The 24,739-nt window shown below is 41.9% G+C and overlaps 1 long non-coding RNA gene across 1 annotated transcript in view; it reads left to right on the top strand.

The window, feature by feature from the left end:
- Positions 1-24,739, top strand: part of LOC103366634 (uncharacterized) — a 128,630-nt gene that overhangs the window by 45,402 nt on the left and 58,489 nt on the right. Inside the window, exon 2 of the long non-coding RNA XR_520676.1 lies at positions 2,624-2,675. This is a non-coding gene — a long non-coding RNA (uncharacterized LOC103366634). The remainder of the gene's footprint in view (positions 1-2,623; positions 2,676-24,739) is intronic.

The raw sequence follows: 24,739 nt of genomic DNA, 5'->3' as shown, positions 1-24,739 counted from the left end.
GGTGTGTTGAATTATCAAAGTAACACACACAAAAAAAACTCTATCTTAAATTAAATATCCATTTGATGTCAGCGGGCCTGTGACTCTGAACAAAGGAGTATTGTAGCTATTTTCTTACAATCTTTATTTCAGCTGTGAAATTTGACTAAATGCCCTGCTCTTTTCCAGCAGCATCCTGCTTCACAGTCTCATATCTGCACACATTCACACTGGGGCTGCCTAATAGAACCACGATGTGTTGCTGTGCAGCTCTGCAGGAGCCGTCGGGGCTTCAGAGCCGTGCTGAAGGGCACCTTGCCATGTGCATATGTTAATATATGAGGAGTCCTAATTTGCCTTCCGTGCTCATTCTCACAGCTAATTTGGGAATTTAACTCAACAGCCTCGGTTATGAGTCCACTTGGCTCTACCTGTAACCTTCAAATAATACCAACTGAAGCCTTATTTGTCTTTAATAGTTAAAGAGCTAAAGAGTTCGGCCTCTTTTATTTAAATTGAAGACTGCATCGACTTCCTCTGTCTCCAGCTATCTGTCTATCTGTTTATCTCTCTATCTAATCCCAGTGATCTCTTTGTCCCATATTTAAAATCTGTGCACCTCATGGAAACCACTGGGATTATTTTCATGGAAGGTCACACGAGGCCAGGGGTAGCTGTGGTGATCGGTAATGGTGAAATCAAAACAATACCGCCATGAATAATTGAAGGCTATAATTTGTCTGTTACTCTCATATCACTGAGGTACATCCAGTAACTATGATTCGTGTTGTTTTGGCGTTTGCTAGAATCCTACCTGGTCTCTGATCTGCTGTGTTTGGTTTAACATATTTGTGCAGGAACTTCAAAGTAGATTTAAACGCAGTGAAAACCTGTCGAAATTAAGCAACAAAGCTGGGCCCAACCCTGAAGTTTTTATCTTCAAGTACTGAGCTTCAGTGGTTTATATTCTGAAACAAATTCCAACAACTTGATAAACAAAAATAGCACAAACCAGTCAACACATTTTGGAGCTCCGGGGTCCTTGGAGTTTTAGAAATCTGAGACAGTTGTCCACTTCAGCCAGTTGGTTGTTCAGCCTTGGCAACTCAGCAGCCCATTGAGAGGATGCATTAGGAGTGCACAAATAGTTTATTTTTTTGTTAATCGAGGGAATTTTCTTGTTTAGATCTGGCGCCAGTTCCTCCTGTGGGTCATTAATAGAAATGTTCTATGCTATTTATTATTTGTCTAAATTTCACAAACTTTCAGGTTAATACATTTGGTCTCTTTGGGAGCTTGTTTCTTATTTGTCATCCTAAATTTCAATTCATCCATCCATCCATTATCTATACACCACTTAATCCTCACTAGGGTCGTGGGGGGCTGGAGTCTATCCCAGCTGACTCAGGGTGAAGGCAGGTCCACCTGAACAGGTCACCAGTCTATCACAGGGCTACACTTAGAGACAGACAACCAAGCACACTCACATTCACACCTACGGACAGTTTAGAATCACCAATTAACCTCAATATGTTTTTGGACTGTGAGAGGAAGCCGGAGAACCCGCAAAATCCAGATCCCGGGTGTCCTCACCTGGACATGAACCGACGACCTTCTATCTGCGAGGCAACGGTGCTAACCACTGAGCCACCTTGCAGCCAATTTCAATTCAATGTATTGTAATTTGAATTTTGTAGAAAGGATGATAGATATTCCAAAATGGTAGAAAAACACTATCTGCCGTTTTTAAAAAAAACATTTATCTGTCTGTTGTATTTACTCACCACACTGTAAATGGTCTTAACCAGGCAGGTCAGGATAAGGTTCCAATGAAGGTACGCGTGAAATAAATTTAGTCTGCGCGCTGTCCAATTGCATGTGTGGGATGAAAGCAGATGGTGCTTAAAACAAATGCTTGTTAAGAGGAGAAACTGTACTAAGAGATTCTCCGTCATCGACACCTTTATTCATCATTAAAAGAGTTGTAATTGAAGTACTCACTGCCGAACTTTTGAGGCGCTTTGATCTGCACATGCATTCCATCGACCAAACACAGTATGACGTCCTAGTTTCTCCAGAAATCCAGCGCTATGTCTGCACACTAATAATCACTGACACGGTGCTACAGTCAAGTCTGTAAGCAGCTGCTAGAGCCTGTAAAAAAGTGCAAAGTCATAGCCTTTTAGAAATACCCACAGGAGCCCTGTGTGTTGAAATAAAGGGCAATGTAGCCGTGTATGCAGCAGGCCGATGTGTAGCTATTGTAGTAAAAATACAACAGTTCTGCATCTGTCTTGTGGAAATCATACATTAGCCTCCGTACTCAATGTGTCAGTGAAGGCCTGTGTGACATAAATGTCATAATTCAGTTCATGTGAGCCTGCAATATGTGAACGTCAATGTGTAGACTGTGACTTTGCTACTGGATGCACCACATACATCTGTAACCTACTGAGGATGTGCAGAATGGTATCCTCCAAATTGACTCCAGCAGACTATAAAGTGTCCGTGTTGTCTGCAAGGGAGTCAAATCCAGGCTTAACAATTACATTTTGACAGTCAACAAGTGTCTGAGGCTACGATATGTGTATTATAATATAGAATTATGTAGATACTGACCTGTCTCATCTCTCCCTGCCCTCAGGAGCTGCCAGGACATCACACCGCGACCTACAGGTGACACCCGGCGGCAGTCGGTAAGTAGTGAAGCGCTGGATACTGCATGAAGTTGTGTAGGAGGGAGCGTGAGGTGTGGGGAGGACAGACATTTCGATGCTGGTGGTCTGCCGGCTGTGTTACACAGTGAGATTTTTTACTGAGACCTCCATCGCTGTAATGTAGTGCTAAGGCATGCATTAGGAGAGCCAGACAACACAGATGGCTCTGTGGGTTATGAAATACCCCAATACACACACACACACACACACACACACACAGTGGGCTACAAGCACTAAAAGTGACAGAAATGTATTACACAAAAAGGATTGTCTGAAGACACTTTGAAACAGTGACACGATAGTTTAATGGAGTCCCATCCTTTGTAACCTCTTCCATCAGTCTTCTTCTGCCAACTAGTGCAACAGATGAAAAAAGTACTGGACAGTCATGAGTTCCAGGTTTTTGGTGACCAGGATTGTCTGTGTCTTACATGGCAGTGACTTAGAAATCTACGAAGGTGCAACAGTTACACTAAAGCAGATGTTTTCACTTACTTTCTGATCAGGACTGTGTGGGTGTGAACACGCTGCGCTGTGTTGACATCTCTGACCCACTTCTTCGTTTTGTTAAGTCAGGTGCGATCACGTGACCTTTCTGGTCAACAAAATTTACCTGCACTCTGCCCCTGACGAAGACGTAATGTCGAAATTTTTTTTATATCTAATATATAAAACCTGTAAAGAGTGTATGAAAGTGGTCTGACTCACTAGTGGAGGTAGATTGCAGTTTGTTTCTTCCTCAAATTTGATATAGCTTTTTCCTCGTCTTCCACCATCTATGTTTTCAAAATCTCCTTCACTACAGGAGCCAAACACAACGACGTCTGGGCAGCAACCTAGTTTCCTGAAAATGTCCAGTTTTGCAGTAATGCAGCGATGGTAGTTATTTTCAGCCATTTTTATTGCAGCGCTCACCTCCCTGCATGCAAACGTTGTATATAAAGTTGCTGCATCCTTTGCTAATGATTAGAATTGGTTCAAAAAAATTCCAAAGAAACCAGTGTGTGTTTTTTCCTCCTATAGCAGAATGTTACTGAGGTGCACTTCGACTAGTGCTGTGCAGAATGTTTATTGACCAAATGAGCACATTGGGAGTCACAGGTGAACTCTGCCGAGAGATAACTGGACACACACACCTGAATTTTTCTGTCAGATGAACTTCCGCAGCAGTGAACGGCAAATTGGGCGTCTATTAGCGGACTGGAAACATCATGTGTTTGCAGATTTACTTGTGGCACATAAACAAGTGATGCATGAATCCAGTACAGCGCTGAACACCTTCTCATCAGTCTAAAAAGTCAAAACATCTGTGAGTTCAGACAGCACTTTAAGGATCAGCAGAGCATTTTTGGACATTTTGATTTGCCGTAGCAGGAAAAGCACAGATTTAACTGATTGTATTAATGATGACCGGAGTTCCATCAAGTGCTCAGGTAAGCCACACAAGCAAGACACCTGGAATTGGCTTATCTACGTGAAACAGAGTTGTTTTTGTCCTATGATTTATACCCGTGCTTGAAAATAAAACTGTATTTTGATAACAGTTTCCCCACATTTATTTTTTTTTAAATCAACCAAATGATCAGTTAACACAACAAGCAATAACCTGAGTAATCAATCATAAAAACAACCAGCAGTTAAGCCCTAAGCGTGATGATCCCGTGCAGGTATTTCATAGGCATTCAGACGACATGTGCTGCCGTCCGAGCAGATCAATATTACAGTACTGTGCATAAGGTGTCGGCACCTCAGATGTGTAGATTGTTATCCATCATGCAACACCATCATGGAGGTGTCAGGCAGTCCTGCAGCAGATGGCACGGCCCCCACAGAGGGTGTCGGTCTGGGCTCGGGATGCCACAGCCCCATTTATCTTTTCATTTATTGATGAATAAAAACTATTAGCTGAAATATGGTTGAAAGCATCCTCACTTAATGCATCTAAATCATTTGGACAGTCACACAGAAAACACCATTTATGAGTCGTTCTTATACCTTCACTTTGTCACATGTAGCTAATGTTAATTCTTAGATATAAAGCTCATATATGTTTTTGTTTGACTCTTTACCATCAGCATCAATTCCGTTCAGGATCACCACCAATTAATGCAATGAAAACATCCTTTTTTCATACATTTTATTTACATGACACACGTTACAGACTCCAGCTTCCTCTGCCTGTGACGTACCCACATGAGTCTTTGTGAATTCCTGTTACATCTAACAGGTACTACGGCCGTTCTGAGCGCCGGTCGAATAGATTCCCGTGTCCTCTTTGTCTCACTTTGTGTCCCTGTGTGATGCAGCTGTTAGCTTTCTGTGGTCATCACCCTATAAATACAGCAGCTGACTGATGGACCCTACAGCAGCTGTCTGCTGTCCCATGACACATGGACCCGTAATGTACACACAGACACAAACATGTAAAAACACATGCAGCGTGTTTGTTGTTGTTGTTGTTGTGAGCGCATTTCACAGACTCACAGAGTGGAAGGAGGACCAGTCCAGCACCAAAATAGCTCCCTTTTTTTTCTGTCTTTATTCCTTTGCATGGAATTCTTGTAATACAGTTTGTCAGTCTCACCTGTTTCTATCATTGGCTCTAATTCTAATAATAATATAAATATGGATTATTCAGGCTAGAGCGACTACATAAAGTCCATCGCACTCATTTAATTATTAGCCAATCATGTACAGTTATGTCAGTGGGAAGTCCAATTCTATGATTGCTCTTTTGTTTATTCTTGATATTATATTCTGTTTTTGTCATGGTGAAAAGCCATCGTAGCGATTTCAATATAATATAACATGTTTGTTTTTTTTTTTTTTTAAATATTGAAACCACAGTGAAGTTGGTACCACATTTATAAATTAAATACAGAAGCACAGTGGAGGCTAGTGGTGAGCAGGACGGACAGTGAACTGGAGACATTCCCTCCTCTGTCTGACATACATGACAGCAGAGAGTGGCAGTGAAACAATGATGCGGATGTTGAGGATCCCAGATTTATCCTCCCTATTCAGCGCTGCAGCAGCTGCACAGACATAAGGAGAGGCATCATTACAGTGAACCGAGGGCTGTTAATAGGCCCGCGACGTGGGGGGCCTGCCGACTCCGCACGGGGCTCACGAGAGGGGAGAGGAGAGGAAGGCGGGAGAGCGAGGGGAGGTCAGGGGTTAGGGAGGAGGACAAGATGTGGGAGGAGTGGTGAAGACAGGAGGAGCAGGGCGGGGTGAGACAGAGGAGCGAAAATGAGTCTGTGTACAGTACGGCATGTGTTGTCGTCTCTTCTGAATGAAGGAGCATGAATGGATGTGAGATCAGCTGCCCATTTCTGCTCTAACATGTAGATGTCATATAGGATGCATGATGGAGACGAGAAAGATGTTTGACGATCGGTGTTGCAGAATTAAACATATTGACAATATGAGAACCTTTAGTTTGGCTTTACAGTAATTTCACTAAACAACAAACTGATTTGATGCATCGATATATGTTTTATTTCTGGACACTTCTCTATTTGTAAGTGTTGAGGCAGCTGTTAGAAAAATTTGAGGTTTACAGACATAATGCTGGTGCAAGGGCTTAAAAATAAGACTGATGATGCCTATTTCTTTGTCAAAGTCAGCAAGTGATTGAGCGACTGACAGGCCAGTCGTAGTAAATGAGAGACCAGTGGTGCACTTTGAGAGGTTGGCAGGATTGATCTATGAGACGAGTCACCCCCTGACCAAACTTAGCCAATAATTTGCAAGTAATTCATAAGCTGACTTTTACAAGACACTGGATATACAGTCGTGACTCGATAATCCGACCCTTAACAATCTAAAACCTTGCTATCCGACAGGTTTTTAGGAAAAACGAACAGAACCCATTAAAAACAGCCTTAACATACCGACAGCCTTGGATTTTGATTCTGACATGACATTTTATGTCACCAATCAGGATAACGGCGTATTATCTGACTGAACAATCTGACAGATTGGCTACGTTCAGACTGCAGGACTTAATGCTCAATTCAGAATTTTATGTGAAATCCAATTTTTTGTGAGTTCGTTCACATTTCCAATTAAATGTGACTTGTATGTGATCTGCTGTGTGAATTTCATACGACCCAAAAGTGTCCCGCATGAGCAGAAGAGGACACGACGACGTCACACACAGTGAGCGTGCTCAGTGTTTATGGAAGTAAACACGGATGGTAACGGTGGAGCGCAGCCGCCATTCTGCTGCAGATGGTGGAAACAGAACTGTGACTGCTATTCTAAACTGGCATGTGCGTTCCGGCCACTTCCACCCTGTCGGAGCGCTGCCCCGGGGTGGAAGTGGCCGGAACGTGCACAAGCACACCGGTCAGTTAGATGTGAAATCCAGCAATGTGTAGTGTTCTAACAATAAACTAGTTATTATAACAACTATAAACAATAATTAACAACAAATGAGCCTTCAAGCATCAAGCCCTCCTTGTATCTCCACCTCCGTCTTGACAATCCGACAGCCTTGCTATCCGACATAAAAGAAGGTTTTACATTTAGTGTCGGATTATCGAGTCACGACTCTACTGACCTTTCACTAGACATTCCTGTCCACCCTGAGGCTAGCAACGAGCATTCTAACACTTGAAAACAACAAAAACGAGCCATGCTGTTGCGCTGCTCCTCCAGATTTTCATGAATCCAAAGTTTTTGACTTGTGTGGAATTTAAGTCCGTTTCAGACATGCAGCCATCGTCTTTGTTTATCTCACAGCATCCGAGTGTGTTGGCTTCAACCAACACCCTGTTCACTTATCTGTAAAAGCTAGGTCAGACCCAGCAACACCGCTTTGAACACAATTCAAGTTGTATTAATGGATACACACACGTGATCTATTTCCAACTGTTTGTAAGAGTCTTTCTTCTTAGTTTATTAAATACCTGCAGCATCAGGATCCATATGAGCGTCTACATAACTGGAGCACTGCATCTGAACACGTGAAACTACAGCAGCCCCATTCATTCGTTATAACTTATATGAATTATCCCTGACATGGAGACAGGATTGATTAGATGTAGCTCAGACAGAGTACTTTCCTTCATGTTAGATAAGTTAACAGCCATTCACAGACTCACAGGTTTATAACCTGCAGGTAACTCATTTGTTACAGAGCAGATCTGGAGCTTTCTTTATCACTATTCATCTTCAGAATCAGCTTCCCGGCTTGAAATTACTCCAGTGTAACAGCTTTGCTATTGTGTAGCGCAGAGTAGTCTTGCAGTGTCTTGAACAGAGTTGGAGGTGAGCTGGTGTGCCTGAGCTGCAGCGAATAGGGAGGGGTGAGTGGAGGGAGACAGGGACGGAGTAGAGTTGCAAATTCAAGAGGAAGCATTGATGTAGAGTTATGTTAAAGCTGTTTTAATGAAGAATGAGATTATTTTCATGGGGAAAAAAAATTCTCAATATGTTACCATGATACACAGATTCCTGCACTGTTAAACACTGCATGTCTGAAAAGGGCTTCACTAAACACAAATGTTAAGAAATAGTAGAAAATAAATACAATAAAATAAAACCAGCTGATACAAGGACAATAAGAAAAAAAAAAAAAGTAGAATAGTCCACCCAAGAAAGCCCATATACGGAGAACAGCCACAGCGGCAGCAGCATGGAGCAGATTTTATTCAGATCAGACAATGAAAAGCGGTTTGAACTGTGGCCTGGTATATTTTTTTTCACAATACATACCAATATGTGACCAATTTTCAGTTTTTTTGTGCTTTCAGAAAACATCTGTGAGTTGAAATGTGAGTGTGAATACGAAGTGAACCAAAACTAAAAAGCAGCGATGTATAAATTTGTGTCCTTGGTCCAGATCAAATGAACTGAGCTACAGGTGTAAAAACAGCCTAAGGCCACGGTCAGGTGTCCTTGTATTCTCCGGTTCTTTTCTTACTGTTGAAGTCATTTTTTCTCATAGCGCTTGTATTCATCTGGCAGCCTCTGCGGTCTGTGTTTGTGTGTGTGTGTGTGTGTGCATGTGTTACCTGAGCTTCTTCTTGACCTTCAGAAAGTAATGCCATGCCTACTTGCCACACTCACAGTCCCATTGTGAGAAGCTGAGCCTTCTCTTCTGCAGTGGAAAGGTAGAGTGCTGGGTGTGGCCTGCAGACATTTTAGGGGAAGAGCGTGATTGGCAAGGAAAATATGCGCAGCTTGCATGTATGTGTATGTGTGTGCGTGTCTTTCTCCTGCTGGTCCTGGCCGTCTGAAGGTCATACCATCCCCATGCTCAGCTTCATGGAGAGCTGCCAATGCTGACGGCTGCTGCTGCTGCCGCTGCACTGTGTGTCTGGCACATGCTTCCCCCACTGCAGGGCATTGATTAAGTGGCACAGCTATGCCTCACCTGCTGGAACCAGCCAATACCAACACAGCAGATGCTCCAGCCAGCCAATACCAAAGCAGGGAGAGGTTTGGAGAGGCTGGAGACAAACCGGCAGCCAGCAGACAAGTGCTGGTTTTTCTTCTTTCTTTCTTTTTTTTTCTCTCCTTTGGTGAAAAAAAAAAAACAGAAATAGAGGAGGAGTAGAAGAATAAGTGATAAGATGGAGGTTGAAGGAACGAGGGGTAAAAATGTAGAGAAAATGATAGGAAGAGTGAAGGGTAATGAAGCAGGGTGAGATGGATGAGGGAGGGAAAAGGGACAATGGCTGTGAAGGAAGGAGATATCGAAAGAGAGAGAGATCGCTAGAAAAAAACTCAGAGAGGAGGAGAAAAAAAAAAAGAGAAACTGCTTTTGAAACAGCGACAGGGACGAGCAGACTTGAGGGAAGCAGGCGAGGAGACTGGATTTGTGATCACACACGTACCGACGCACACGCGCACAAATATTTTGAGCCTTTTCAGGGTGCTTTAATGAAGCTGTCAAGATGAAAAATGAGCTAGTCAAATCTAATAACACGAGAAGTTAAGAAGCAAACTTTTCATGCAGAACTGTTTAGGAAAATGGATTCTGCGCTGATGAGTGCGAGCAGAGGAGACGTACAGTATTTGTCAAGAGTTGAATCATTGATCGTATTGCTTTATTGCAGCAGAAGTATGAAAGGGATTCGCCAAAACACGGACTGATTTGCCGTCTGAATTATTAGGCACAGTTTGAAGTCAGACTCATTTAACTGCAATAATTTGCGCGACTGACTGAACGAATCTTTGACTGACATTTGGATCCTAAATGACGAGGAGAAAATTACACAATGAAATGGAAATTCTGAATTCAAACTCAGTCCTTGGATTGGCAACATCCCAAAACAGCGTTCTGAACACCCAGACTGCTAAACTCTTCAGTCAACCAATATTTTATAAATGCATATCATTTTCAGGTAAATGTTTGGTGCTACTTAATATTTCTGTAACTTTAAATAAATACTTTATCGCCACGAAAACTTAAAGCAGCACCGGTAGATTTTTTGACCACTTGGGGGCAGCAGACACTTAAATGGTTAACAATTAGCAAACAGCTACTCACTCAAACATGCAGACTTTTGACCTCCAAAACGGAGACAGTTCATCCTTCAGTCCAATTAAATGCTTGTGCCACATTGGAGGAAAGTCCCTGCAGGCGTACGAGAGGTTTCACGCTAACAAGAATGGGATGCACAAACACACAATCCTACATCAGAAGGCCGCCACAGCTGTCGCTAACAGAGACATAAAAAACACACCAAGAGAGGTGGACGCAGATATTTAAAAAATTTCAGTCAACACATAACAGTGTGAAAGAGTTCATGCCAAAATACGTTCTTTTGATTGATGTAGTTTTCAAGAATCATAAAATTTTATGATATCGGCGCTGACTACCGTAAATTCTGGACTATTGAGCACACCTGAATATAAGCCACACCCACTAACTTTAAAAGGAAAACAAGTTATAGAGGCCACACTTGTCTATAAGCTGCAGGTGTCCACGTTGTAACAGGAGATATTTACACAGAAAGATTTTTTTTAACTTTTAATTAAATACGTACCGGTAACATACACATAAAAACTACAGCAGCCTACCAGGAAAAGTCATTAATCGCTATCTTCATCTTCCTCCTAAAACCACTAAAGTCGTCTTCTTCAGTGTCTTCAGGAATTGAACAGCCTCAGAATTACTTCGTCACGTCCTTTGTCTCTCTTTTGTTGTCGCTCTCAACGTCACTCACGCCTCGAGGCAGATTTGTAAAACTCATAAAAATCCATAAATTAGCCGCGTCATTGTTTAAGCTGCAGTGTTCAAAGCGTGTGAAAAAAGTAGCGGCTTATAGTCCGGAATTTATGGTACTAAAATTCGGGTGACATTCCTCCTACTGTTGAAAACTAGAAACACGATTAATGGCATTATACAGAAATACAGTTTGAACCCCTTTAACACTGGACTTCACTGTGCGTTTTAGTTGGATATATTAGACAAACATTTTCACAACTTTCCCAGTTAAAATTACAATTTGGACGTGAATGCTATTTACAAGAGGGAACTGATAATTACAGTCGCTCCAAAGATATAAATTAAAGATGCGATGTGAATGCAGCAGTGTTTGTGGTCACCTGACAACATGAAACCAAATTTCTTCCACAATGTTCACCTGCTAGTCTCTGCCTGCCTGTTGCTCGCTGCCGAGCAGGTTGTGTGCAAAGAGATTTTAGAGGTTCTACTCAGAAAACAGTTGCATGCTGAGGTTGTTGATGAAACTGGACTGATGCATACCAGTACAGCAGATGACAATTCTCTTTGGGTTTATCGCATTACAGCATCATTTGATCCTTTGTTTCAATAAGAATGTTGTTCAGGGCTGTTTGAAAAGCTAATAAACACTGAGAAACAATACTAAAACTGTCTAAATTATAATAAATTAGAGTAGTGGTTCCACATTTTAGGTCTTTGTAAGGAATCTAAACAAGAGCATTATGGAGCAAGAGGGGATTTAGCTTAGCTTAGCATAATGCGTAGAAGCAGGGGAACCAGCCAGCCTGGCTCCATCACAAGGTGATTTATCAGAACCTCTACAGCTCACTGACTAACACTGGATGTCATTATCTCGTTAGGTCTTACCCATGGGTGCAACACAAGCAGGAATACGTGTCACCAAACTTTAGAGGTGCTGGTTATTGGTGGTTACTGGGGCAGCAATCCCATCTCCAACAACAACTCGAGAAGTGAAAAAAAGCACAGCTGGTTTTCCTTAAAACTCAGTCAAACAAATTGTTGAGCAGAGAGCATTCAGTGCATTTAAAAAAAAAAAGTGAAGTGAAGTCATGATCACGAGCTCAGTGCCACATGAATCCATGCACCAGCTTTTGTCTTCCAAACCATGTCCAGCGCAGGTTTACTGTGAATGGGTTTAAAATTACAATCCTGCACGTGTGAGGCGCTGCACTAATGACACCAGCTGCTACAAAGAAGTAATGTCTTGGTCATTTCCAGCCGTAGAATGTATCAAAAACTAATAATAAAATATAAACCTTCAGGAATATTACTTCAGAATTAAACTACATTATGTTCGCCACTACTACCGCTCTTAATCAGCAATAAAATACTAATCATCCAACAATAATTAAACCCAACTGTTTAATTTCAACGGTCTGTCTGACCTTCACTGTCCTCTTCACGTCTCAGACGCTGGAGCTGGCGGATGAGGATGGATGCAGAGTTGGAGTGTACGTGTGGTAAAGAGTGTGAATGTGTGTGCACCTTTGGTTTGATGCATATGGGTTTGTTGCTTGTGTGTTTGCGTGGGCGGGTGTGAATGCATGCAAGCAAATGCCATCTACTGAGTGTCAAATAAGGTAATTACAGACTAAGAACGGATGCCCAGGGACTGGATTTCTGTCTATGTGTGAATGTGTGTTTTTGTGTGTGTGTGTGTGCATGACCACATTAGACTTTATTTCTATAAATGTGAGTGCATGCATATCAGACCGTTTTGTGCCGTGTTTATTCGATAAAGAAAGAAGAGATTTTGTGTGAATGGGGTGGGGCAAGCAGAGGAAGAATAAGACGGGGGGAGCAGACAGAGTCAGACAGACAGTCAGACAGAGAGGCGTTACCTCACTGCTGTTGTAAATGTTCTTTCTTTGATTGTCAGTAACTCACATTCCCAGATGTATTATCCCATCTATATTATTAGTAATAGCTCACAGGCGTGCTCGTGCTATTTTGATATGCCAACAGGGACTAAAAGCTCCAATGATTTGATTTGATTTTCTAAAGCGCTGATATTGCTTGTGTATATACAGCGTTCCAGTGGTGTGAAGAAGCTCATGGAAAACATGAAGTGTCAGTAGTCTGTGTGTGTGTAGAGGCTTCGAAACATTTTGGTGCCAAAATGCTTTGTGGGAGGAAAAAAACACTATTTTATGTTTTTTTTAAAAAAGACACCTTGACAGCCAGAGGGCATTTACAATAGACAATTTTAGGACAATAAACGAGCCTGCTTTGTGTTTTTTCGTACGAGTCTAAGGCCATTTATCCCAGTTAGATCAGACAGGTGAAGTCAGAACACAAACTGAAAAACAGATCTGGAGTTATTGCTACAGGACTGTGTTCATGGGCTACACAAATGATTAGGAACACATGCTACAAATTAAATATAATGCTGATCAGTATACCACCACCACCCACTGTCATAATCATGAAGCAGAATCATAACCTTTTTGACATCAACAGAAACTGAACTTACATTCTTGTATGAATTTTAACACATTTTTTTGCTTTTAACTTTTTGAAAATGGAGTCTGTTTTTAAAAAAAATAAAATAAAAAATTCATCGATCTGTTTGGTGTGCAAGGACAGGACAGACAATGAGATAAAGACAGAGTGATTTCATTTGTATAGTTGGTAAATGATGCACTTTTAACAATTGCTGCTAATATTATCGCCACTGATAGAATATAAATGATGGACGCAGTGACGACAACACATTGTTTCTTTGACCACCGTTTTGAAGCCCTAAGTTTGGTCCTTGGCGATGTGATGGACTGTCTGAGTCCCTTTGTCTGCATATTCAAAGCCATGGAGCACCTTAGTTGCTGTGACCAAAATGAAAATCAACCCACTGTGTCCACAAATCTATATATATATATATATATATTTTACCGTATTTGCCGGACTATAAGTCGCTCCGGAGTACAAGTCGCACCATCCATAAAATGCATAATAAAGAATGAAAAAACATATATAAGTCGCACTGGAGTATAAGTCGCATTTTTGGGGGAAATTTATTTGATAAAATCCAACACCAAGAACAGACATGTCATCTTGAAAGGCAATTTAAAATAAAAATAGAATAGAGGCAACAACAGGCTGAATAATTGTACGGTATGCTTACGTTACATGACACAACTGAGAACGTGCCTGGTATGTTAACATAACATATTAAGAGTTATTCAGATAACTATAGCATAAATAACATGCTAAGAAGTTTACCAAACCATCCGTGTCACTCCAAATAACTAGAATCCAATGAAATCTACATCCTCTGTGTCACTTTTAAACAACTCCGCTAACTCCGGAGGTAGAAGATGCGGCACTTCCTCTTCTACGTCGCTTACGTCAGACTCATCGTCATTTGCAGTTCCAATTATTCCAGCCTTTCTGAATCCTGACAGAATGGTTTCGGTTGTCACCGAAGCCCATCCTTTGTCGATCCATCCAACAACTTCCAGGAAAGTTGCACGGCGCATTCTCCCGGCAGCACGGTGTTGAAGCACCGATGTGTGAACCTGTTCCTCTAGCTGTGGCCACCTAGCTTTTAGTAATAATGTGTTAATAATTTCACACATAAATCGCTCCAGAGCATAAGTCGCACCCCCGGCCAAACTGTGAAAAAAAACGCGACTTATAGTCTGGAAAATACGGTACTGTCAGCAAATCCTGTAAAGAAACCAAAAAACAACAATGACATTTCACAAGCTCACAGTTGCTGCTAATACTACAGCCATTGACTGAATATGAATGATGGACCCATTGTTCCTTTGACCACTGTTTTGAAGCCTTTAGTTTGGTCGTTTCTCTCTTGGTTTTTTTTTTTTTTGGAATCGGTGGGACTGAGCGAGGGAGATACGGTAGCCACACCCTGAAACATACCTGCTTTGTCATCTGTTGTGCTGTAAATGGGATCATAATTTACAAAATGAACATCGTACTGTATCGAATTAAATTAATGACGATAACATAAACTAGGAAAATGTTCACTGAGCGAACAGATCAGTAAGAAGTAGAGCAGTTTTTTTTTATAGCATCTATACAACCCAACTTGTTAGGAACCAGAGGAGTCGCCCCCTGTTGGACATTAGACGGAATGCTTCACTGCAGCTGCTCAGTCCACCATAGTTAGTCTATGGTTGGACAGAAAAACACATGGAATCCATTTCTTTTATTTCTGTAAAGGTATGTGTTTGGAATTTGTAAGGGAAGGCTGTTTTAACTGTGATAAAAAAACAACTTTTACATTCTATACATGGATGCTCAAACCCTTTCACTACAATTCAATAGGTTAGAGTCCCGAAAAACTCCAGCATCTTGTGATCGTAGTCCTGGAGCTGCTTGTATCTGCCCTGGTAGGCCTTAAACACTTAGTCAGCTCTATCTGCCTTTCATCTCATCTGTTCAGTTCTGTCCGGGCCTTGACCCAGTGCTGCCTCTTCCACGGTTTCCCTTCACCATCTGTTCATATTCAAGGTGTTTTTCACTTCCTACCTCACATATAAATGTTTGCTCTGCTCGGTGCCTCCAGAGTGAATAAAGAAAATGCTTTTGTCTCAGCATGCTGGAGAAAGTTACAGCAGTCTCTGTGTTTTCTAAATGTAAAGTATGTTAAAAACTCCAACGAAGCACCAAGTGGCCCCCAAAGGCTGAAATGTTCACCATAAGCGTCATTACATTTTTTTTTTTTTTTCTCTTTTTGCACTGAACACTAATTTTGATGTTTTTACCGCTTTACAAGTTTTGCTGCACATTATTTAAAAGGAAAGGTTATAGGGTCATTAAGATCAAGACGGCAGTACATATTATGGCAGTCTGCCATGTACATGCAGAAATGTATTGGTCGGAAGTTTTAGTGGCTCACTGGAAAAGGTCAGGAGGTGAACAAAGTCATTAGATATGTTGAGTTTGTTTGGTGCTTTAGGAGGTCGATATGTACTCAGTCTGTATTGCTGTGAGTTTAGCAGCATTTGCATCAGAATTTGATGACAAGTTTGAAGTTGTGTTGGTCTGGTTGCAGACCTGTGAGCTGCGGCCCACTCAGGTTTTTGGGGAGCTTTTTTTGTGTGTTGAACTTCCAGATGTGGGGAAAACTTCATCCAAAATTTAGCAAACATTTTTAGCTATGGACATAATTAAACATAGAGCTGTTTGAACTTTCACCTTTCACAGTAGTATGACATGAGTCTTACTTCACATGTCGAGTTTTCTAAATTTTTTTTCTATTTATTTTTTTTATTAAAAATATCCAACAAGCCTTTTTGGGCTTTATTGGACAGGACAGAGAGAGGGAGACAGGAAACTAGGGGGAGAAGAATGGGGGAAGGGCCTGCAGCCAAGAGTCATGAGCCAGACTCGAACTCACTACCACTGTGTCGGGGACTGTAGCCTCTGTACATGGGACGCCAGCTCAACCAGGTGAGCTATAGTGGCCCCCCATCTTGCCCTTTTTTCATTGCAATATAAAGTCCTACACCTCTATGGAAGCAGCAAAACCATGGCTAGATGAATAGAGCATTCAGAAACATCTTCTGTGCCATATGACACAGTTTTAGCACCATAAATCCAAAATAAAAAGAAAAAAAGTTGACAAAATGGAGGACATACTTACAATAGTTATTTTGCTGCTTATGTTTTCACCAGGACTGCAAGGTGGCTCAGTGGTTAGCACCGTTGCCTCGCAGCAAGAAGGTTTGCGTCTCGGTGAGGACACCCTGGATCTGGAGTTTGCATGTTCTCCCCGTGCAGCATGGGTTCTCTCCAGGTTCTCTGGCTTCCTCCCACAAGGTCCAAAAACATGTTGAGGTTAATTGGTTATTCTAAATAGTCTGTAGGTGTGAATGTGAGTGTGCTTGGTTGTCTGTCTCTAAGTGTAGCCCTGTGATATACTGCTGACCTGTCCAGGGTGTCCCCTGCCTTCACCCTGAGTCAGCTGGGATAGACTCCAGCCCCTCCGCGACCCTAGTGAGGATTAAGTGTTGTATAGATAATGGATGGATGGATATCTAACATTCAATATTTATGTTTTTTTAGCATCCTTTGTCAAACACCTATTCACATAAGCCACTCATGGTATAAATGTCATGGCTCAATAATAATGGCGAGGCAAGTGTCCCAAGAAGGAATGGCAGCGACTAGTCGAGAGATGCTAGTGACGAGTGAAACAAGCATGTGAAGTACTTAGTGACGTTTCTCATGGAACAATAAGGAAGAGATCCTTTCAGTTTCCACCGCTGGCCTCTCAGTAGCTAAACCTGTTGCTGGCTTCAGCACAAACATGAGGCTGCTCCGGCAATTCAGTGGTCTTGTCTTTGTTTCACTCTCTGCACCAGAAGAGTTAGGTCCATGAACGAGCCCAGGGTTGTGTTTAGCTCACACATCTGTCATAACAGCTGGACTGAAAGGATTGAACACTGTAGATATTTTTGACGGCAGTGTTAACAACTAGAAAGATAAAAACAGAAAAGACTTTAGAGGAGAGTGTTGGTGAGTTTTATGAATGATGAAACCACGTTACAGAGACAAAAGCATCCACGCTGCTATGCTTCTAGTTTTTTTGTCCCATGGGAACTGCAGTCTTCTCGGTGCTCTCAAAGAAACTGTTAAAAGTTGTAAAGAAAACTGTAAGTACAGGAACAGACTTCAACGTCTAGAGAGAGACAGAAAACAAGGCCATACAGAGTAGGGGTACGACGTACGCCAGAGGTCCCCCAACCATTTTGCTTTATCAATACCATTGAGATTGCATTTCCTTACAGAAGCTTGTGGAGATCTGACATCATATATAAATATAATTCCCTTATGCATATCACCCTCCTATGTGTTGTATTCAGAGAGTAGGGATGAGCAACCTTTATGGTTCGTGTTGTTGTAGGACTTGTTGGTTTCTGTGATTGACAATCGCAGATGAAACAGATGAGCTTCACAGCTTTTAATGCATTTTTCCCCAAAAAAAGAAAGTTGCTTCTAGTGATCGCTACCACAGCTCCTAAGCTAAACGGACATAGTGTCAGTGGAAGGAACCTGCCACTCTGGAAAGGCCTGCTTAGGACAAAACACATTCCGGATGGACTGGTGCAGGACAGCAGTAATGAGGATGTTGTACTGGACTGTCGTCTACGTTCCAACCTTCACGAGCTACAAGTGTTTGAAATGACTTTCTGCTGCAGGGTGGCTGGGCTTAGCCTCAGAGAGAGGTGAGGAGCTCGGACATTTGGTGACGGCTCAGAGCAGAGTCGCTGCTCTTTCTTGTTGAAAGGAGCCAGCTGAGGTGGTTCGGGCATCTGATTAGGATGCCTCCTGGGTGCCTCCCTTTGGAGATTTTCTGGGCTTGTCTAACTGGGAGGAGACCCAGAACTTGTTAGAGGCATTGCATATCTTATCTGGCCTGGGAACACCTCGTGATCCCCCAGGAGTGACTGGAAAACATTGCTGGAGTGGGATTCGCCTCTCTGTCTGAGGGATGTCTGGAATGACCGGCTTAGCGTGCCGCTAATGGGAGCTGATAAGCAGAACAGAACGAATGCATGGGTATTACTGGCTTATGTGGCCAAGCAACTCTCAATCAAATACAATTATACCATGATCACATAGACCTGCAAATTAGTTGCGTTTTGGCGAGTGGATGGGTGTTTTTTTTTTTTCCTGAACTCTGTCTTTGATTGTTGCTCATTTAGCTGTGGCCGAGATATACGTAAAATCTGAAACCAAGTTTTCGGGGACTTTTAGCAAAAACAGTGAACAGCATCCACTTCCAATTTGTACTGGAAAGCAGTTTGGCAGGTGTCCTGGCAGATCCCACCTATTGGCACGCAGCGTAGAATGCACTGCAGTGACTCACAGAGCGTGCCAATCGAGTCAACAGGGGTCTTGTTTGCTTAATTGATTAACTGTATGCCACTGAATGCACATTCAGATGACTGATTTTTAAAAGACAAAAGGAAAGAAAACGTGCGTGTGTGTGTTTGCATTTCGGCGTACTGTACATTCCTGCATATTCCTGTGATATCTCCATGTTTGCACTGAGAAGGAGCGTTAGTGAGATGTAAGGCAGCGGGGGAGAAGAGGGGTGAGGCTGCCAGACTGAAGAACTGACGCAGAGAGACACTTTTCTCCTAACAGTTCATCTTCACCTCCTGACAGAACCTGCTGTAAGGTGACCCGACACATATACAGCATGCACTCACAGTCTCTCCATCTCACCGTGCAGACACACACTCCAACATGAAACACGAGGAACATGTAGAGGAGATATGCAGTAGGAGCTGTACTCCAGTGAGACAACACAGATGTATGAGATAGATGCAACTTTCAGACTTCCAACAGTCCCTGACAGCCTTGAACCTGCAGCCTTTCAGTTCTGTCTGGTATGCATGGAGCACTTGTGTTTTGTTTTGTATTTTTTTGTCTGTGTGTGTTTTGTGTGTGTGTGTGTGTATACTGAATGTGTGTGTTGCTGTAATAGAACAAAGGATCCTTTTGTACAACAGGCCCGTGGCTGCAATGTCTCTTTCACAAACACAGTGTGTGCTGCATGTATTTTCATGTATGCTCATGTGTGCTGCCCACATGTGTGTGTTTTCTTTCTCATTGTTTATCAAGAGAGACTTGAGCTTCACTTCAGTGTGTTTGCGTCCCTGTGGACCGCCGCTTTCGCCCCGGGCCGGGCTGACTTTGGGCCTCCTGCTTTTCGTCAGACCCCACTCGCCTTTCTTTCCTCTGGCTACGATCTAGTAGACTTCTGCTCCGGCTAATGTTAATCCTTCTCCTGACAGCTCCTTAAAGCAGCTCCACTCGTTTTTTTATTTTTTTATTTTCCAATTTGATTCTGATCGTCAAAGATGCATGAAGAAAGGATTGTTAGAAGATAAAAATACAGACTGTCTCTTGAACAACAGAGAAAAACTATCAGTAATGAGGCTACATACTTACTTGGACTTGATTTAGCTCCTGGCACCAGTTTAGCTGGATGGGATCCAGTTCAGGCTGCAGTGCTCTTGTCATTTTTCAGATTTTTATATTATGGGCCTGGAAAGCAGTGTGGCAGCGCCTGTAGAATTCCAGAAGTAAAATGTTCATTCATTGCCTACAACGATGTGGGGTGACTGACATTTGGAGCCACTTGGGCTGACGATGGAACTCTCCTGGTCGAATCCTCAAAGGTCAGTTTTGGATGATTTGTTTAAAATATGGTATTATGGTCTAAACATCACACCCACCAGCAGTGTCAACTAGTAGTGTAGCCTTCAAACTATAAAACAGAAGTATTATAGATATGAAAGCATTGCCTTACTAATGAAAGGTAGTTCAATTCAATTCAACCTTTTTTTTTTCTATGATCTAGATCAACATATACACGACACACTGAAAGAAAGAAAAATACGATTAAAGTTTAAAAAGAATACATGGACCTGTAGTCAAAAATACATTACTGAATGACTTTTATTTTCCTTAACAATAGGCATAACCAAGGTATAGAAATATAGAAAAATCTTTTTAAAATTAATTCGATACTGAAGAAAATACAGCTGATATTTTTCTCAAATTTTCATTCGCTGGTGCTATGAAGGCTTGTTGTATTAACAAGAGGAAGCAAATGAGGTCTCATAATTTTTGACTTGCTGTCTCATTATAGATAAACTCGAGGTGGTTATCGCTCATCGCTGCTTAAAAGGACGGGGCGAAGGTGCGACCTGATTTAATTGAGTGAATATGAGCTTGGATATCACCATACATGTCTTACTTTAATGAAGCATTAAATATCTTTACTCATGTGAACAGATGTAAACATTCACAAGAGACAATAAAGATAATGTTGAAACCTCAGTTTTTAGGATATGTTGCTTAGATTTTGGGAAACTGAGCATTTATGTAAGTAAATATGTACGACCAACACAGAATTAGTTACTGAAGAAAAGCGTTCCAACTCCTGCTCACTGGTCTATTACCTTGTTATCTTCAGCTCCCAGGTGGGCTGATAGTTCAATCCAAAACTTAGATCTACATAAATGTTGATTAAATATGTATCTGACGCGCTGAAACAACTCGGGCCTTAAATTTGATAAACCTTCCCTTTTCATGACCTACTTGATCGTTAGACTGAAGGTTCAAAACGACTGAAGCGGTCAGCTAAAATGAACTTACTTGAGAGAAGTTTAACTGGAAGATTGCAACCTCCGATACTGATGTGATGCAATCAGCTCAAGAGAAGACAGTCGAACAGCAGAATTACAGAGCGATGCTTCTTTTACTAACAATCTGTAGCAGAGTGCAGAGACACACAAAGCAACAAAGGCCAAGTGCTACGCAGGACAAAACCGGGCCTGGAACACGCTGATTAATTAGCAGCCTGTAACTGTGCAAACAGCTAATGTTTCAAACTGCTGTTCTTCATCAGAGTCAAAGTGGTCAAAACAACATGACGCAAACAGACGTAGTCAAACTGAACCTGGTGTACGACTGTTGTTGGAGAGTTGGTTGAACAGGGTTTCAGATCTGCTGGATGATGGATCTGAAGGTAGATGTTGCCAAAGTCAGTCCAAATGCCAGAACAAACGCTGGGCTCTCCTAAAGTGAAGAGTTTGAAGAGACAAAAACAAAGCCAGAAAGCAAAGCGAGTTCGAAAATGGTCGGGAAGATGTGGTCCACATCAGTTGTATGTTCCTCACAGAAAGCTGGAGGTGAGGTTTTAACTAGCAGTTTCAATGTCTGGAGCTATGTTTACTGTTGCTTAGCAACGGTGTCTGCCGCGCCGGGTGCCTCTGAGATAATGGTAGCTTGTTAATAGCGAACATGTTTGATATTAATTGGGGCGGCTCTGACGAGTCTGTTTGGAAGGTTTCTGACTGGATCTGCAACCAGCTCATATTACCAAATAATCTGGATCTAACATTGGTTCTGACCAAGGTTCCAGACCAGATTGTGGATGAAACAGGTGTAAATCGTTCCTTGACTCCTGTAATGAGCTCATCCTGAATAAAAAGCCACTTCCTGAATGTTTGTACACTGATCTATTGCAGGTTTTAGTCATTTCAAAGTGGCCGTTTGATTGAATTTACTTTGGCAGATCTCAAATATACTGGATAGTGATTATGAGGATGGGCTTGTAAACACTACAGGGGCTTGTCAGAGGAGCATCTCTTCACCTCCCATCACGACTTTCTTTGTGTCTGCATTGTCCATTACCTTCTCATGTCTGAACACTTGTTATGCGCGTACATAAGGGATTGGATGCTAACAGCTGCAGTCAAGTGTCATCAGCCATGGGCCGACGTGTCTGTTCCGATCACTCTCATTAATCTTTTACCTGTCTGTTCTGTATGTGCTCTGTGGAAGTGACAATGTAATGGAATTTCTTCTTCCCGGCACATCTGCTGAAGCCATTCACTGTCCAACACATCACATGTTCAGCATACTGACACTCTGAGCTGAAACACATCATGTATGGTTCGCACACATGCGCTTAAAACCCCACTCGCACAATCACACGGAGTACAAGGCCTATGTAATTCCATCGTCTGTGCCTGCCCATCCCTGTGTCCTGTGTTTGTTTGTGTTGTATCTAGTTCCCAGTGCCATATGCTATCCGTAGCCATTGGTATCACACTCTGCGGCAGGCCCTCAGTAGCCTGCTGTTCTCAGGGCTCGGCTCTTCTTGTCCAAACAAAGACTGCACTGACAAACACAGTCAAGTATTAGAGTTCATGATGAAAGTTTCAGAGCAGAGGCTCGCATATTGTTTTACTGATCCACTTTCCATGCAGCTACGCTCCTCCATCACAGTAGCCGCAAAGTCTTGGTGCAGCCATCAGCAATGAAGACTTTGTTTCAAACCAGCAGTGCTACAATGCATTTTAAAAACACCGCACAGCATAAAAAAGTTGCTGCAATGCTAATGAAACTACTTGTATGATTTCAGTTTTCATTATCCAAGATTGTTCCCTGTTTGTGTCTCAGGCTTAACCCACATGCAGGATTATAGTCGGGTCGAAGACACTAAACTGAATTTCCCTTATTTGTACAAACCTCCGGTGATTTATTATTGCACTTTAATAAGGTTGGGAGACTTAAGAGAGATTTTTTTATAGGTAATGAAACCTACATGACCCATAATTCATCCAGATCTTATCATTCGTCAGACCTTTTCATTTGCTGTCTTAAAACACAGTCTGTTACTCTTCACACTTTCTGAGTTTTTAACGTAAGCTTCTTGTGACAAAACGGAGATGCGGTGACACCGCCATGAGATCATCAGGGTTATTTTTTCACACTCCTTTCAGAAGCACAGAGGACACCGTAGTGCTTCTTTTTCAAGTCTCGAGTCGTGAGTAAGCTGATATTCATGTGTAAAATCAGTCACATGCCCGTTTTAAAGGGTAATTCAGGTTTATTTCAGCCTGACTTGTTTATTTTGGGTCATGCTAACTTTGCACTCTGTAGAGATTTGTGGAAATAAAGGTGTAAAGAGTGACAGAATATGTTTAAAGACGGCAAACGACCAATGTTTATCAATGGGAAACACACTTTGTTGAAATAGATTTGAATTATCTTTTAATCGTATCTACAGACACTAAAAATATGTTTGTATTTCTTTAAAAACCTCTGCGATTATTCATTCTACCTGTATTGTATATGCACAAACTGATTCAAGAAAACAGAGAACTGACAAACAGATTTTAGTGGCACTGGCTTGTTATAGACTGATGGATCCACCTGTACTTTTCCACTACAACCATTTATGAAAGCTTTAAGCCAAGCATTAGTTAGTTCCCACAATAGAGAAGCAAAAAAACCCCATTCTGCACTGGCTGTATTGCATTCTCTTCACTACAAAGCCAAATAAAATTTAAAAAAACCCAGTATGTTTCAGTAGTGAGGTCAGCCGTTTCTAAATTGAGCGAACCGTGATACAACACACTGTCATAGTAACCTGATGTTTTGCCGTCTGTGTTACGGGAAGCCAGATGGATCAAATCATGTCAACATTTACAAGTTTCTCACATAAGAAACATGTTTGAAAAGTGTTGGACTGGCAGAGCAGTCCCATTCGTTTCAGTACATTTCCTGTCATCTGTGTTCCACATGCAGAATGATAAGACCTTTATCGTGTAACCGTGCCGGCGTGTTGTAACGGATCATGTGTTATAAGAACAACTATGGAATTTCTTACATGAAGCATTGATGTTGGCTTTGACAATGGCTTTGTTTCTAATACTTCAATGTCAGGCGTTCAACCTACAGCCAACGTAATTATTTTAACCTTCTGAACCCCGGGAAGCTTTTTCTTGATGTTTTAGGCTCCTTTTACTTTTTGTTTATTTTGCCCTTTTTTTTTTTTTCAAGATATTTTTTTTGGCCTTTTTGGGCTTTATTGGACAGGACAGAGAGAAGGAGACAGGAAAGTAGGGGGAGAAGAATGGGGGAAGGGCCTGCAGCCAAGAGTCATGAGCCGAACTCGAACTCATTACCACTGTGTCGGGGACTAGCCTCTGTACATGGGACGCCAGCTCAACCAGGTGAGCTATAGTGGGCCCCCATCTCGCCCTTTTTTCATTGCAATATAAAGTCCTACACCTCTATGGAAGCAGCAAAACCATGGCTAGATGAATACAGCATTCAGAAACATCTTCTGTGCCATATGACACAGTTTTAATACCATAAATCCCAAATAAAAAGAAAAAAAGATGAAAAAATGGGGGACATCCATCCATTTTCTATTCACCGCTTAATCCTCATTAGGGTCGCGGGGGGCTGGAGTCTATTCCAGCTGACTTAGGACGAAGGCAGGGGACACCCTGGACAGGTCACCAGTCTATCACAGGGC

This window comes from Stegastes partitus, unplaced genomic scaffold (assembly GCF_000690725.1).
Source record: "Stegastes partitus isolate 25-593 unplaced genomic scaffold, Stegastes_partitus-1.0.2 Scaffold961, whole genome shotgun sequence".
Taxonomy (NCBI): domain Eukaryota; kingdom Metazoa; phylum Chordata; class Actinopteri; family Pomacentridae; genus Stegastes; species Stegastes partitus.
Note: the sequence above shows the minus strand (reverse complement) of the source record. Positions and strands in the feature narration are given on the sequence as shown.